At 42.9% G+C, this 12,601-nt stretch overlaps 1 protein-coding gene across 13 annotated transcripts in view; it reads left to right on the top strand.

The window, feature by feature from the left end:
* Nucleotides 1-12,601, top strand: part of CSGALNACT1 (chondroitin sulfate N-acetylgalactosaminyltransferase 1) — a 342,047-nt gene that overhangs the window by 113,459 nt on the left and 215,987 nt on the right. Inside the window, exon 1 of one of the 13 annotated variants that reach the window (XM_088832692.1) lies at nt 4,477-4,822. The exons of 10 other annotated variants lie outside the window; for them this stretch is intronic. The gene's annotated coding sequence lies outside the window, so the exon portion shown is untranslated. Of the gene's footprint in view, nt 1-4,476; nt 4,853-4,944; nt 5,039-12,601 lie in introns of those variants that run through there. 2 more of the 13 variants (XM_088832689.1, XM_088832691.1) reach the window with 2 other exon arrangements.

Below are 12,601 nucleotides of genomic sequence, written 5' to 3'. Positions count from 1 at the left end.
GTATCTGGAGCTCAGGGCTCTTACTCTGAGAACAAGCCCACCAGCAATCAGGTGTTCAGTCAGGACTGCTCAACCCTGTCCCAGGTGCGATTTTCAAGTTCATTGCTCGTAGTCTCACTTTCCTTCAGTTCATTTCAGTTCCGTCACTAGTCCTGTCCGACTCTCTGCAACCCCATGACTCACAGCACGCCAGGCCTCCCTGTCCATCGCCAACTCCCGGAGTTCACTCACACTCATGTCCATCGAGTCGGTGATGCCATCCAGCCATCTCATTCTCTGCCGTCCCCTTCTCCTCCCGCCGCCAATCTTTCCCAGCATCAGAGTCTTTTCCAGTGAGGCAACTCGTCACATGAGGTGGCTATCTTTTCTAATGATGCATTAACTGATTCATCAGGTCTTTAAATCTTTAGGAAATACTCTACCAGAAGCTTATGGTAAAAATTTCATTATACTGTCACAAGTCTCAAAATAATACTCTTTTCTATATGAATGAAGCTGTTGTTTTTAACATGCAGTGCTGCAAGGTTTTAAGTTATGTGTAATGAACATAACTGATTTTGTTTTAATTGTCATTTGTTAACTTCTGTACCTATCATTAAAATAAATTTGAAGTTGGAAAAACACACCCAAAACTCCAAGGAGTCTTCGGAGAAGTTCCCTCTCAAGAAAAAAGGTATAGTTTTAAGAATCAAGGAGAAAAAAAAAAGGATTAAAATATTGGGAGATTTATCAGGATCTATCCATTCAACTCCCATATTTCATAGAATGACCTGCATATCTGGCAGGCGCTGTTGGATGTGACGTGAGATGGCGATGTGATAAATTGTTCACTACAACAGCCTTGATGGAAGTCAGAGCTCTTTCCTTGTAGACCTTGCAGGCCAGGTGCGATGAGCTTTAGTGCCCTCATCAGCAGGCAGGAGAGCTCGGTGAGGCTCATGTGGGGGAGGGGACGAGTCAGGACCTTGGAAGTGTCCTCGCTGGCTCTCTGATCCCTCAGTCCTTGCCAGGGCAGGAATTCACTCCTCTGCAGGTCACTGGGACATACACAAGAAGAGTCGTGCGTAATATAATCAAAGAGTTGTACATGTACGTAATCATGAAGAGTTGCACCTAAGCTCCCTCAGAAAGGGGTTTCCAGACAGTCTTTAAAGATGTGCGTATTTCTTGGGGGTATATTCAGCTCCCAGCAGAGTGCCTGGCACGTGGTTCTCTGCAAGCATTTGTAGAGAGAATAAGCGGACTATGGAGTAGGTGTCTTGAGACTGAGTCTTGGGTCTCCCTTTTCACCCGTGCAGCTCTATAGATGGGGGCCGTCGTTCGATCAGTGGTGACCCTACGAGGCATTGTGTTAACAACTTCCTCTGCCATTTCGTTTGATCGTCACAAGAAGGGGCCTAAGCAATGCTTGAACTGCGATCTGTCAGCTGGTGCGGTGTTAGGTGACTGTGGTCTCAGCCCAGGGCTGTGTACCAGAGAGGGTGCACAGCGTAGTGTGTGTGTGGACTCCTCACTGTCCACGCCTGGACGCCACAAGCCTGCCTCTGCTCACCCTTCATTTGTCAGGGCCGCTCACGTGGCGCCGTCCAGGTGCGGGGGTGGAGGAGGGTGCCGTCTGCGCTGGGAAGAGGGGAGACTGGAAACTGGCTCATCATGACAGTGGCTCCCGTGGGGCCATTGTCCAGATGGTGAAACGGCGTGCACAGAGGCGGGGTTACTGGCCCAAGGTTACGTCGCTGGAACGTGGCAGAACGAGGCCTGGGGCTTAGAATTGTTTGTCTCCAAAGCCCATGCTCTTAACCACCAATGCAGTGCCGCCTTCCTTAGGGAGATGGATTTTCTTCTTCAGAAAACTTGACCTTAATGAGGGGCCGAATAATAAAAGTACTGGATTGGGGGCGGGGCGCCTGGTTTCTGGGACTGATTCTCTCACCGATCCTCTTTGCCACTTGTCGGGGTGGCTTCCTCCCATGGGAATAGCAGTTGCTGTGACGATGACAAAATGTTTCATGTGATGTATCTGGAGAGGTGTAGGGGTGGGATGCTGTTGTTGCTGACACTGCCGGGTGCACTGCCCTTGTGTGGACTTTGCACGTGTAACAGCTTCATGATTCCTACAAGGAAACAAGGAAACTTTTTAAACAATCTCAGTACATTTAGTTGTTTCCATTGTATGAAAATATCTTATATCTTCCAAAATAAATTTAAATGTTTCAGGCATTTCATTAGACTGAAATGATACCAAGTTGCAACTAAAGTTATAAACTCACAGCTTTTATTCCCCCTTCCTCCTGTTTTGTTATTGTATCAACTTTTGAAAAACTGTTCTTTTTAAAGAATTGTTTCATTGATGTATAATTGTTTTATAGTGTTGTGTGAATTTCTGCTGTACAGCAAACTTATTGTTCAGTCGCTCAGTCGTGTCTGACTCTTTGAGACCCCATGGACTGCAGAACGCCAGGCTTCCCTGTCTTTCACCATCTTGCAGAGTTTGCTCAAACTCATGTGCATTGAGTCGGTGATGCCATCCAACCATCTCGTCCTCTGTCGCCTCCTTCTCAGTTATATGGGTATGTGTGGTGGTTTATTCGCTAAGTCGTGTCTGACTCTTGCGACCCCATGGCCTGTAGCCCGCCAGGTTCCTCTGTCCATGGAATTCTCCAGGCAAGAATACTTGAAGTGGGTTGCTGTTTCCTTCTCCAGGGGATCTTCCCGACCCAGGAATCGAACCCGGGTCTCCGGCATTGTAGGCAGATTCTTTACTGACTGATCTGTGAGAGGAATATACGCGTATGTGTATATATCACACACGTATATATTCTTTTTCATATTCTTTTCCATTATGGTTTATCCCAGGATACTGAATATAGTTCCCTCTGCTGTACAGTAGGACCTTATGGTTTCAAGAACTATTCTTTTAAAAGTGAATGTTCCAAAAACACTTGTAGATAATATAAGTGGATATATCCCTATAAATCCAGGAAGCTGTAATACTTTGCCGTCTGTCGATGGTGAAATGGAGGGGTTCAGAGCGGTTGTGTGTTGTCTGTGGCCTAATTAGGAAAAGCAGCCCTATTCCTTTGTGGGTGTGGAGGAGAGGGAAACTTTTTTTTTTTTGTCAAGTGTTAAACCACCGACCTGGCTTCCTGTTGCCTACACTTGGTGTGATTGTGGTTTTCAACACTTGCTTGCATCTTGGGGAACTCCTGAGCTCACTGTTTCATGTACGTCTCTCCCCTTGACCCTGCACACCCGATCCCAGCTCATACTGGAATGTGGAGCCCCCAGGGACCCCAATTGTAGGTCACATCCCTTCAGATAGGACATCATAGATTTTTACAATCCTCTGACTTCTTCCTGGCAGTGGCTAAAACTGCAGTGAGTAATCAGATTAGAAAAGAAAAAGCTTTCTGTGGAAATTTGGGAGCAGAATTCCCATTAATTAAAAAAAAATACCCAGCATATTTTTCTCAGAGCCCTTCATATAGACATGTTTGGTCTTCATTGTTTAAATATAACCCTGCTAACCCAAGGGCAAGTTATCTGTGCCCCCTCCTCTCCCGTTTGGACATAAAGCCTATGATTGTTGATTGTTCTGGTTGGATCATTTGAAAATGAGACTTCAGTTTAGTAGAATATTTCCATTACAGGGTAACGGGCCTTTTTAATTTTGTACTTTTATAAGGGCTAGGAAAACATTTACATTTGCTCCCAGTTTTCCCTTTGCAGAGTCCTGAATAGACAAGGAGGATTCATTAGAGAATACATGATGAAATGTTGCATCTCTTTATTGGTGAGTCATGGAAGTTCAGGAAAAGAACACAAAAGTAGGCATTTATAGTATGAAACAAGCCTTTGTCAAATTATGTATGTGGTGGTTTTAGTTGACCTTGGAAGTTACATAACGCTCTGTATGTGCTTTTATACCCCAACGTGGTCTAGAAAAGCGATGATGATGCATCGGCTTTACAAAATCCCTCTGTGGACGCCCAGCTCAGCTCCTTCCCGGCGTCTCTCGGCCAGAGGGGAAAGATCGCTGTGCCCACCCCCCCGATCCCTGTTCTTTCCTGTCCACTTACACAGTCACTTCTCGCAGAGACCTCCTTCAGTTCAGATCAGTTCAGTCGCTCAGTCGTGTCCGACTCTTTGCGAGCCCATGAGTCATTCCAGGTAAGGCAGTCTTTTGTGCAGTTAGATTTCATTCAATCATGATACATTTCAAGTACCCCTTTCCCTTTTCTTCTTCTTTTTCTATTATTGCCTTTCAGTTTCTCCAGTTTCTTTGACTTCACTTTGGGATAACATTTTTTTTGGCCACGTGGCATGTGGGATCTTAATTCCCGGATCAGTTCCAATGCCCCTTGCATTGGAAGCACAAGTCTTAACCACTGGACTGGCAGGAAAATCTCTAGGAATAGCATTATTGGTACTTTTGAGGGTCATCAATAATGAGAGCAATGAGCCGTGGGGGAGCACAGATCTTACAGGGTGCTGAGAAGAAGGGTAATGGGGTCAGGCTGAGCTCAGAGACAAGTGGGCATCCTTAGGGCGTGGCTGCCTTGCCGGGCAAGTCACGTTGTCTCTCCCCGGCAGGTCCTCCTCATCTGCTTTTCGTTTCTGTTCCACAGTCTCGGTAGACAGCATTGGGGCAGAGCCTGGCCAGGTGGGCCACGCTTAGGAACTGACATTGGAGCTGAGGCTGGAAGGGTGGGGTGGGCCCAGAGATGCTGAGAGTGGGAAGGGAATTTCAGGCACAGAGAACGGTTCAGCACGTTAGACATGAGAACCTGGAGCGAACTCTTACTCAACGCCTGCTCTCAAGGTACTGACAGTTTAGACTGGTTGTCACACGGTAAGCTTGATTCACTGCCACTTCCTGCCTTTCTGAAACCGATCCTTCCTGTAACCCCCAACCTCCAGCTGCTGTTAAACTAGGTGTGTCTTCAACTTGCACTTGGGCTCCAGATTACCTTGAAGGACCTGTTTAACTGATGCCTTGGGCCAGCCTCAGCTAATGTCTGCAAGAGACACCAATCTGGTATGTTTGTTAACAAATAACCACACACAAAAAGGGTCAGGCTGAATCTGAATCTGGCCTCTGTAACCCTGCTGCTGCTGCTGCTAAGTCGCTTCAGTCGTGTCCAACTCTTCACGACCCCATGGACTGCAGCCCACTAGGCTCCTCCGTCCCTGGGATTCTCCAGGCAAGAGTACTGGAGTGGGGTGCCATTGCCTTCTCCTCTGTACCCCTACACTAAATTACATTTAAGACAGAGAGTTTTGGGTGAAGTAGAAAAGACCCTGATGCTGGGAAAGATTGAAGGCAGGAGGAGAAGGGGACAACAGAGAATGAGGTGGTTGGATGACATCACCGATTCAATGGACATGAGTTTGAGTAAGCTCCAGGAGTTGGTGATGGACAGGGAGGCCTGGCGTGCTGCAGTCCTTGGGGTCACAAAGAGTCGGACACGACTGAGTGACTGAACTGAACTGAACTGAAGAAAAGAATAGCTTTATTGCTGTGCCAGGCAAAGGGGGGAACAGTGGGCTAATGTCCTCAAAGCTCTGTGTCCCAGTGTGGAGGGGCTAATGAGGAGTTTCATAGCAATGGTTCAAAGAGGGCGTGGTCAGTTCGTGGGCATCTTCTGATGGGTTGGTGGAGAGGTAAGTGGACGTCAGCATCATCAACCTTCTGCTTCTAACTGGTCTGGAGTCTGTGTGCTTGTGGGCAGCACCCTACTCTCACCCGAGGGGCTTTCCATATCTGCAAAACAGCTCAAAGGGGAACCAAGACCCTGCCCCAAGGCTGCACTATTGTTTCTCTTGACTGTTTATCCCTGGTTTTGTGCTTGAATCTGACCAGTTGGAGCTCAGGGAAGGTCATGGAAGCTGAATGAAGGTTATTTCCTATAATCAAAGAAATGAGGGACACAGAAAAGCTTTGTGCCTAGGACCCCACAGGGCCCTACTCAGTATCAGTGTTAATGTAGACTAGATGCTCATGCAATGAGCGTATCTCTTAGGTTGCGATTTTCTCTGTCAGATGCAAATGATATTCAGATGTCAGCCCTGCAACAGAAGTTGACAAGCTGATTCCTAGTTATTTGCTCTCCCTTTTATTATCTTTTTAAAACTTTACCCTCAGTTTTATAATTTAGCTCAGCCCTGAAGGGAAGCTCTTACTATATGTGCCGCGTGAGACTTAATTTGCATGGAATATTATTAACGAAGTCTGTAGGCTTATTTCCCCGTGTATGCATGTGACCACATAACCATTCTGCTAACGTTAAGTTTTAAATGTTTTCATTTAAAATATCAGCCTTTGAGGGGAATATCCAAGACCTAGCCGAAGAGAAAATTAGGCTTATGACATTATCATACAAAAAAGAGAGCATTATCATAAAATGGAAAGAAAAATAGTAAAATAAAATTCTTGCCAACTGCATATGGTAAATAAAAAAGAATGATTGCGGCTATTACTAAATATTAAAATCACCAACTCTAACTTGCAAGAATTAAGGTTTTTCATGGAAAAGAATAAGATGATTTGGTTGCATATGAACTCAGGAAGAGAGCCTTTAAGGCAGAACAATTTCCTTAAGACATTTTAATGAAAACAGATGATGAGATGTAAGTCATTGCTTTCTTTAATGAATGATACATCTGAAACCATTGTTTCAAGGACTCCGATTTGCCTATGAAAGTATCCATATCCAACTGGTATAAAATGATGCATTAAGTAATCAAGGTAAAAAAACTTCATAAAACCTCTGAGAGGAAGTACTCTTCTGCTATTCTTGTCGAACAGAGAATTCTAGAAGGATGTTACAAAGATCTGTCTAAAATTGAGGAAAGCACTGTTGGCTATGCATATCTGGTACCAGTGAACCTCAATTGTTGTGAACACTGATTTTTGCCAGGCAGGTTGTGTTGTGCAGGTGTATTAAAAATAGAAAACCAGTGTGTCTTTATGGACCTGTCAATACTTTTCAGATTCAAAAAAGCATAGAACATAAAAAAAAGTCAGCCATTCTCTAAAAAGTGGCCCCAGTACTATGCAAAAGTGGAGCTTATTTCAGAGGTATTTTCTCTGGGGTTCTGGCATGTCTTATACATCCTTCCTGGGAATGATATCATGAAATTTGAGAAATTGTGTGAGAGGCCTTCTCAACTGGTTGAAAGAATAGGGGAGTGAAAAGACGAGGCGGAACGTGGAGAGATGCTGGATGCCTCAGAGCTGCTCCCTTCTGCCCATCCCTTATTTATTTGTTTTTATTTATTTGACTGCACTGGGCCTTCGTTGTGGCATGCCAGTTCTTTAGTTGGGGCATGCAGGATCTTCTTTATTTTTTTTTTTGACTTTCTCAAAATTTATTTATTTATTTATTTATAATTTTTTTTTCTTTACAGTTAAAAGTATTTTTATTAAAAAAGCACAAATGCAAAGAAATGAACAGAGGAAAAATTATGCGTCGAACCTGGACTGGTCACTTATGATAATATACATGCTACAATTCCATTCTCCCCAATCATTCCACCTTCACCCTCTCCCACAGAGTCCCAAAGACTGTTCTAAATGCCTATGTCTCTTTTGCAGTCTCTTATACAGGGTTCAGGTTACCATTTTTCTAAATTCCATATATATGCGTTAATATACAGTATTGATGTTCTTCTTTCTGGCTTACTTCACTCTGTATAATTGGCTCCAATTTCATCCACCTCATTAAAACTGGTTCAAATGCATTCTTTTTGATGGCTGAGAAATACTCCATTGTGTATATGTACCAAAGCTTTCTTATCCATTCGTCTGCAGATGGACATCTAGGTTGCTTCCATGTCCTGGCTATTATAAACAGTGCTGCAATGAACATTGGAGTACATGTGTCTCTTTCAATTCTGGTTTCCTCGGTGTGTATGCCCAGGAGTGCGATCGCTGGATCATATGGCAGTTCTATTTCCAGTTTTCTGAGGAATCTCCACACTGTTCTCCATAGTGGCTGTACTAGTTTGCATTCCCACCAACAGTGTAAGAGGGTTCCCTTCTCTCCACACCCTCTCCAGCATTTATTGCATGTAGACTTTTGGATAGCAGCCATTCTGACTGGTGTGAAATGGTATCTCATTGTGGTTTTGATTTGCATTTCTCTGATTATGAGGGATGTTGAGCATTTTTTCATGTGTTTGTTAGCCATCTTTATGTCTTCTTTGGAGAAATGTCTGTTTAGTTCTTTGGCCCATTTTTTGATTGGGTCACTTAGTTTTCTGGAATTAAGCTGCAGGAGCTGCTTGTATAATTTGGAGATTAATCCTTTATCAGTTGCTTCATTTGCTATTATTTTCTCCCATTCTGAAGGCTGTCTTTTCACCTTGCTTAGAGTTTCCTTTGCTGTGCAGAAGCTTTTGGTTTTAATTAGGTCCCATTTGTTTATTTTTGCTTTTATTTCCAATATTCTGGGAGGTGGGTCTTGGAGGATCCTGCTGTGATTTATGTCGGAGAGTGTTTTGCCTACATTCTCCTCTAGGAGTTTTATAGTTTCTGGTCTTACATTTAGATTTTTAATCCATTTTGAGTTTATTTTGGTGTATGGTGTTAGGAAGTGTTCTAGTTTCATTCTTTTACAAGTGGCTGACCAGTTTTCCCAGCACCACTTGTTAAAGAGACTGTCTTTTCTCCATTTTATATTCTTGCCTCCTTTGTCGAAGATAAGGTGTCCATAGGAGCGTGGGTTTATCTCTGGGCTTTCTATTTTGTTCCATTGATCTATATTTCTGTCTTTATGCCAGTACCATACTGTCTTGATGACTGTGGCTTTGTAATAGAGCCTGAAGTCTGGCAGGTTAATTCCCCCAGTTCCATTCTTCTTCCTCAAAATTGCTTTAGCTATTCGAGGTTTTTTGTATTTCCATACAAATTGTGAGATTATTTGTTCTAGTTCTGTGAAAAATATTGTTGGTAGCTTGATAGGGATTGCATTGAATGTATAAATTACTTTGGGTAGTATACTTATTTTCACAATATTTATTCTTCCAATCCACGAACACGGTATATTTCTCCATCTATTAGTGTCCTCTTTGATTACTTTCACTAGTGTTTTATAGTTTTCTATGTACAAGTCTTTTGTTTCCTTAGGTAGATATATTCCTAAGTATTTAATTGTTTTCGTTGCAACAGTGAATGGAATAGTTTCCTTAATTTCTCTTTCTATTTTCTCATTATTAGTGTATAGGAATGCAAGGGATTTCTGTGTGTTGATTTTATATCCTGCAACTTTACTGTAATCACTGATTAGCTCTAGTAGTATTCTGGTAGAGTCTTTAGGGTTTTCTGTGTAGAGGATCATGTCATCAGCGAACAGTGAAAGCTTTACTTCTTCTTTTCCAATTTGTATTCCTTTTATGTCTTTTTCTGCTCTGATTGCTGTGGCCAAAACTTCCAGAACTATGTTGAATAGTAGTGGTGAGAGTGGGCACCCTTGTCTTGTTCCTGACTTTAGGGGAAATGCTTTCAGTTTTTCACCATTGAGGATAATGTTTGCTGTGGGTTTGTCATATATAGCTTTTATTATGTTGAGGTATGTCCCTTCAATTCCCACTTTCTGGAGGGTTTTTATCAAAAATGGATGTTGAATTTTGTCGAAGGCTTTCTCTGCATCTATTGAGATAATCATATGATTTTTATTTTTCAGTTTGTTAATGTGGTGTATTACGTTGATTGATTTGCGGATATTGAAGAATCCTTGCATTCCTGGGATAAAGCCCACTTGGTCATGATGTATGATCTTCTTAATGTGTTGTTGGATTCTGACTGCTAGAATTTTGTTAAGGATTTTTGCATCTATGTTCATCAGTGATATTGGCCTATAGTTTTCTTTTTTTGTGGGGTCTTTACCAGGTTTTGGGATTAGGGTGATGGTGGCCTCATAGAATGAGTTTGGAAGTTTCCCTTCCTCAGCTATTTTCTGGAAGAGTTTGAGTAGAATAGGTGTTAGCTCTTCTCTAAATTTTTGGTAGAATTCAGCTGTGAAGCCGTCTGGACCTGGGCTTTTGTTTGCTGGGAGATTTTTGATTACAGCTACAATTTCCGTGCTTGTGATGGGTTTGTTCAGATTTTCTATTTCTTCCTGGTTCAGTTTTGGAAAGTTGTACTTTTCTAGGAATTTGTCCATTTCTTCCAGGTTATTCATTTTATTGCCATATAATTGCTGATAGTATTCTCTAATAATCCTTTGTATTTCTGTGTTGTCAGTTGTGATCTCTCCATTTTCATTTCTAATTTTATTGATTTGGTTCTTCTCCCTTTGTTTCTTGATGAGTCTGGCTAGTGGTTTGTCAATTTTATTCACCTTCTCAAAGAACCAGCTTTTGGCTTTGTTGATTTTTGCTATGGTCTCTTTTGTTTCTTTTGCATTTATCTCTGCCCTAATTTTTATGATTTCTTTCCTTCTACTGACCCTGGGGTTCTTCATTTCTTCCTTTTCTAGTTGCTTTAGATGTAGAGTTAGGTTATTTAGTTGACTTTTTTCTTGTTTCTTGAGGTGTGCCTGTATTGCTATGAACTTCCCCCTTAGCACTGCTTTTACAGTGTCCCAGAGGTTTTGGGTTGTTGTGTTTTCATTTTCATTCATTTCTATGCATATTTTAATTTCTCTTTTGATTTCTTCTATGATTTGTTCATTATTCAGCAGCGTGTTGTTCAGCCTCCATATGTTGGCATTTTTAATAGTTTTTCTCCCATAATTGAGATCTAATCTTACTGCATTGTGGTCAGAAAAGATGCTTGGAATGATTTCAATTTTTTTGAATTTACCAAGGCTAGATTTATGGCCCAGGATTTGATCTATCCTGGAAAAGGTTCCGTGTGTGCTTGAGAAAAGGGTGAAATTCATTGTTTTGGGGTGAAATGTCCTATAGATATCTATTAGGTCTAACTGGTCTATTGTATCATTTAAAGATTGTGTTTCCTTGTTAATTTTCTGTTTAGTTGATCTATCCATAGATGTAAGTGGGGTGTTAAAATCTCCCACTATTATTGTGTTATTGTTAATTTCCCCTTTCATACTTGTTAGTAATTGTCTTACATATTGCGGTGCTCCTATGTTAGGTGCATAAATATTTATAATTGTTATATCTTCTTCTTGGATTGATCCTTTGATCATTATGTAGTTTCCTTCTTTGTCTCGTTTCACAGCCTTTGTTTTAAAGTCTATTTTATCTGATATGAGTATTGCTACTCCTGCTTTCTTTTGGTCTCTGTTTGCATGGAATATCTTTTTCCAGCCCTTCACTTTCAGTCTGTATGCGTCCCTCGTTTTGAGGTGGGTCTCTTGCAGACAACATATATGGGGGTCTTGTTTTTGTATCCATTCAGCCAGCCTTTGTCTTTTGGTTGGGGCATTCAACCCATTTACGTTTAAGGTAATTATTGAAAAGTACGATCCCGTAGGCATTTTCTTTATTGCTTTGGGTTCAAGTTTATACACTCTTTCTGTGATTCCTGTCTATAGAAGATCCTTTAGCATTTGTTGGAGAGCTGGTTTGGTGATGCTGAATTCCCTCAGCTTTTGCTTGTCTGTAAAGCTTTTGATTTCTCCTTCATATTTGAATGAGATCCTTGCTGGGTATAGTAATCTGGGCTGTAGGTTATTTTCTTGCATCACTTTAAGTATATCTTGCCACTCCCTTCTGGCCTGAAGAGTTTCTGTTGCCGGGAGCCGGGCGTCTCTCGCGTCTGCGCCGCCGGGAGCCGGGCGTCTCTCCAGGATCTTCTTCCCTAACCAGGCATCGAACCTGGGCCCCCTTCTCTGGGAGCGTGGAGTCTTAGCCACTGGACCACCAGGGAAGTCCCCTTTCTGCCCATCCTTTAATGAAGCGACTTCAGTAAACCAGGGACATGGGGCTGATCTCAGAGGTGATGGGGGCAGTGGGGAAGCAGCTGTTCACCTGGTGCTCTGGACAAGGCTTCGGCTCCAGGGAGGCGGGCAGAGAGGCAGCCTGGTTCCTTGCGGGCCCTTGACTCGTAATGTGCTGTGCTTTTGTGCTGGCATTGCTAAGGGGGAGGAGGCTCAGACGAGGGCACAGGCTCAGGCCCAGGTGTCCTGGGAAGAGGACAGTGGGCCCCCGTCTCCCTCCCCTCCTGTTCTGCTTTGCCCTGAGAGCCAAACCCCAGGAACAGGGCTGTGCCATGAAACACGGAGTAAACAGGTCTTATTTGTTACTGAAAGCAGAGGAGCACAGCAACTTAACTGACACACAATTATTTAGACATTAGTTGTACTTAGCGCAGCTGATGGCTTCCCTGTTGGCTCAACTGGTAAAGAATCTGCCTGCAATGTAGCAGACAGGGGTTCGATCCCTGAGTCAGGAAGATCCCCTGGAGAAGGAAATGACAACCCACTCCAGTGTTCTTGTCTGGGAAATCCCATGGACAGAGGGGCCTAGTGAGCTACAGTCCATGGGGTCGCAAGGATTGGACACGACTTAGGACTTCCAGGGAGGGAGTTCTGACCCAGCTGATGTCTGTCTACCGCTACAGAGTTTGAGGTGTTTTCACCATTTCATTAACTTGTGTTCTGTCTTGTGTATGACAACGGTTTTAGTCAAC

The sequence above is a fragment of the Moschus berezovskii genome, chromosome 26 (assembly GCF_049115385.1).
Source record: "Moschus berezovskii isolate FMDL1 chromosome 26, NW_MosBer_1.0, whole genome shotgun sequence".
Taxonomy (NCBI): Eukaryota; Metazoa; Chordata; class Mammalia; order Artiodactyla; family Moschidae; genus Moschus; species Moschus berezovskii.
Note: the sequence above shows the minus strand (reverse complement) of the source record. Positions and strands in the feature narration are given on the sequence as shown.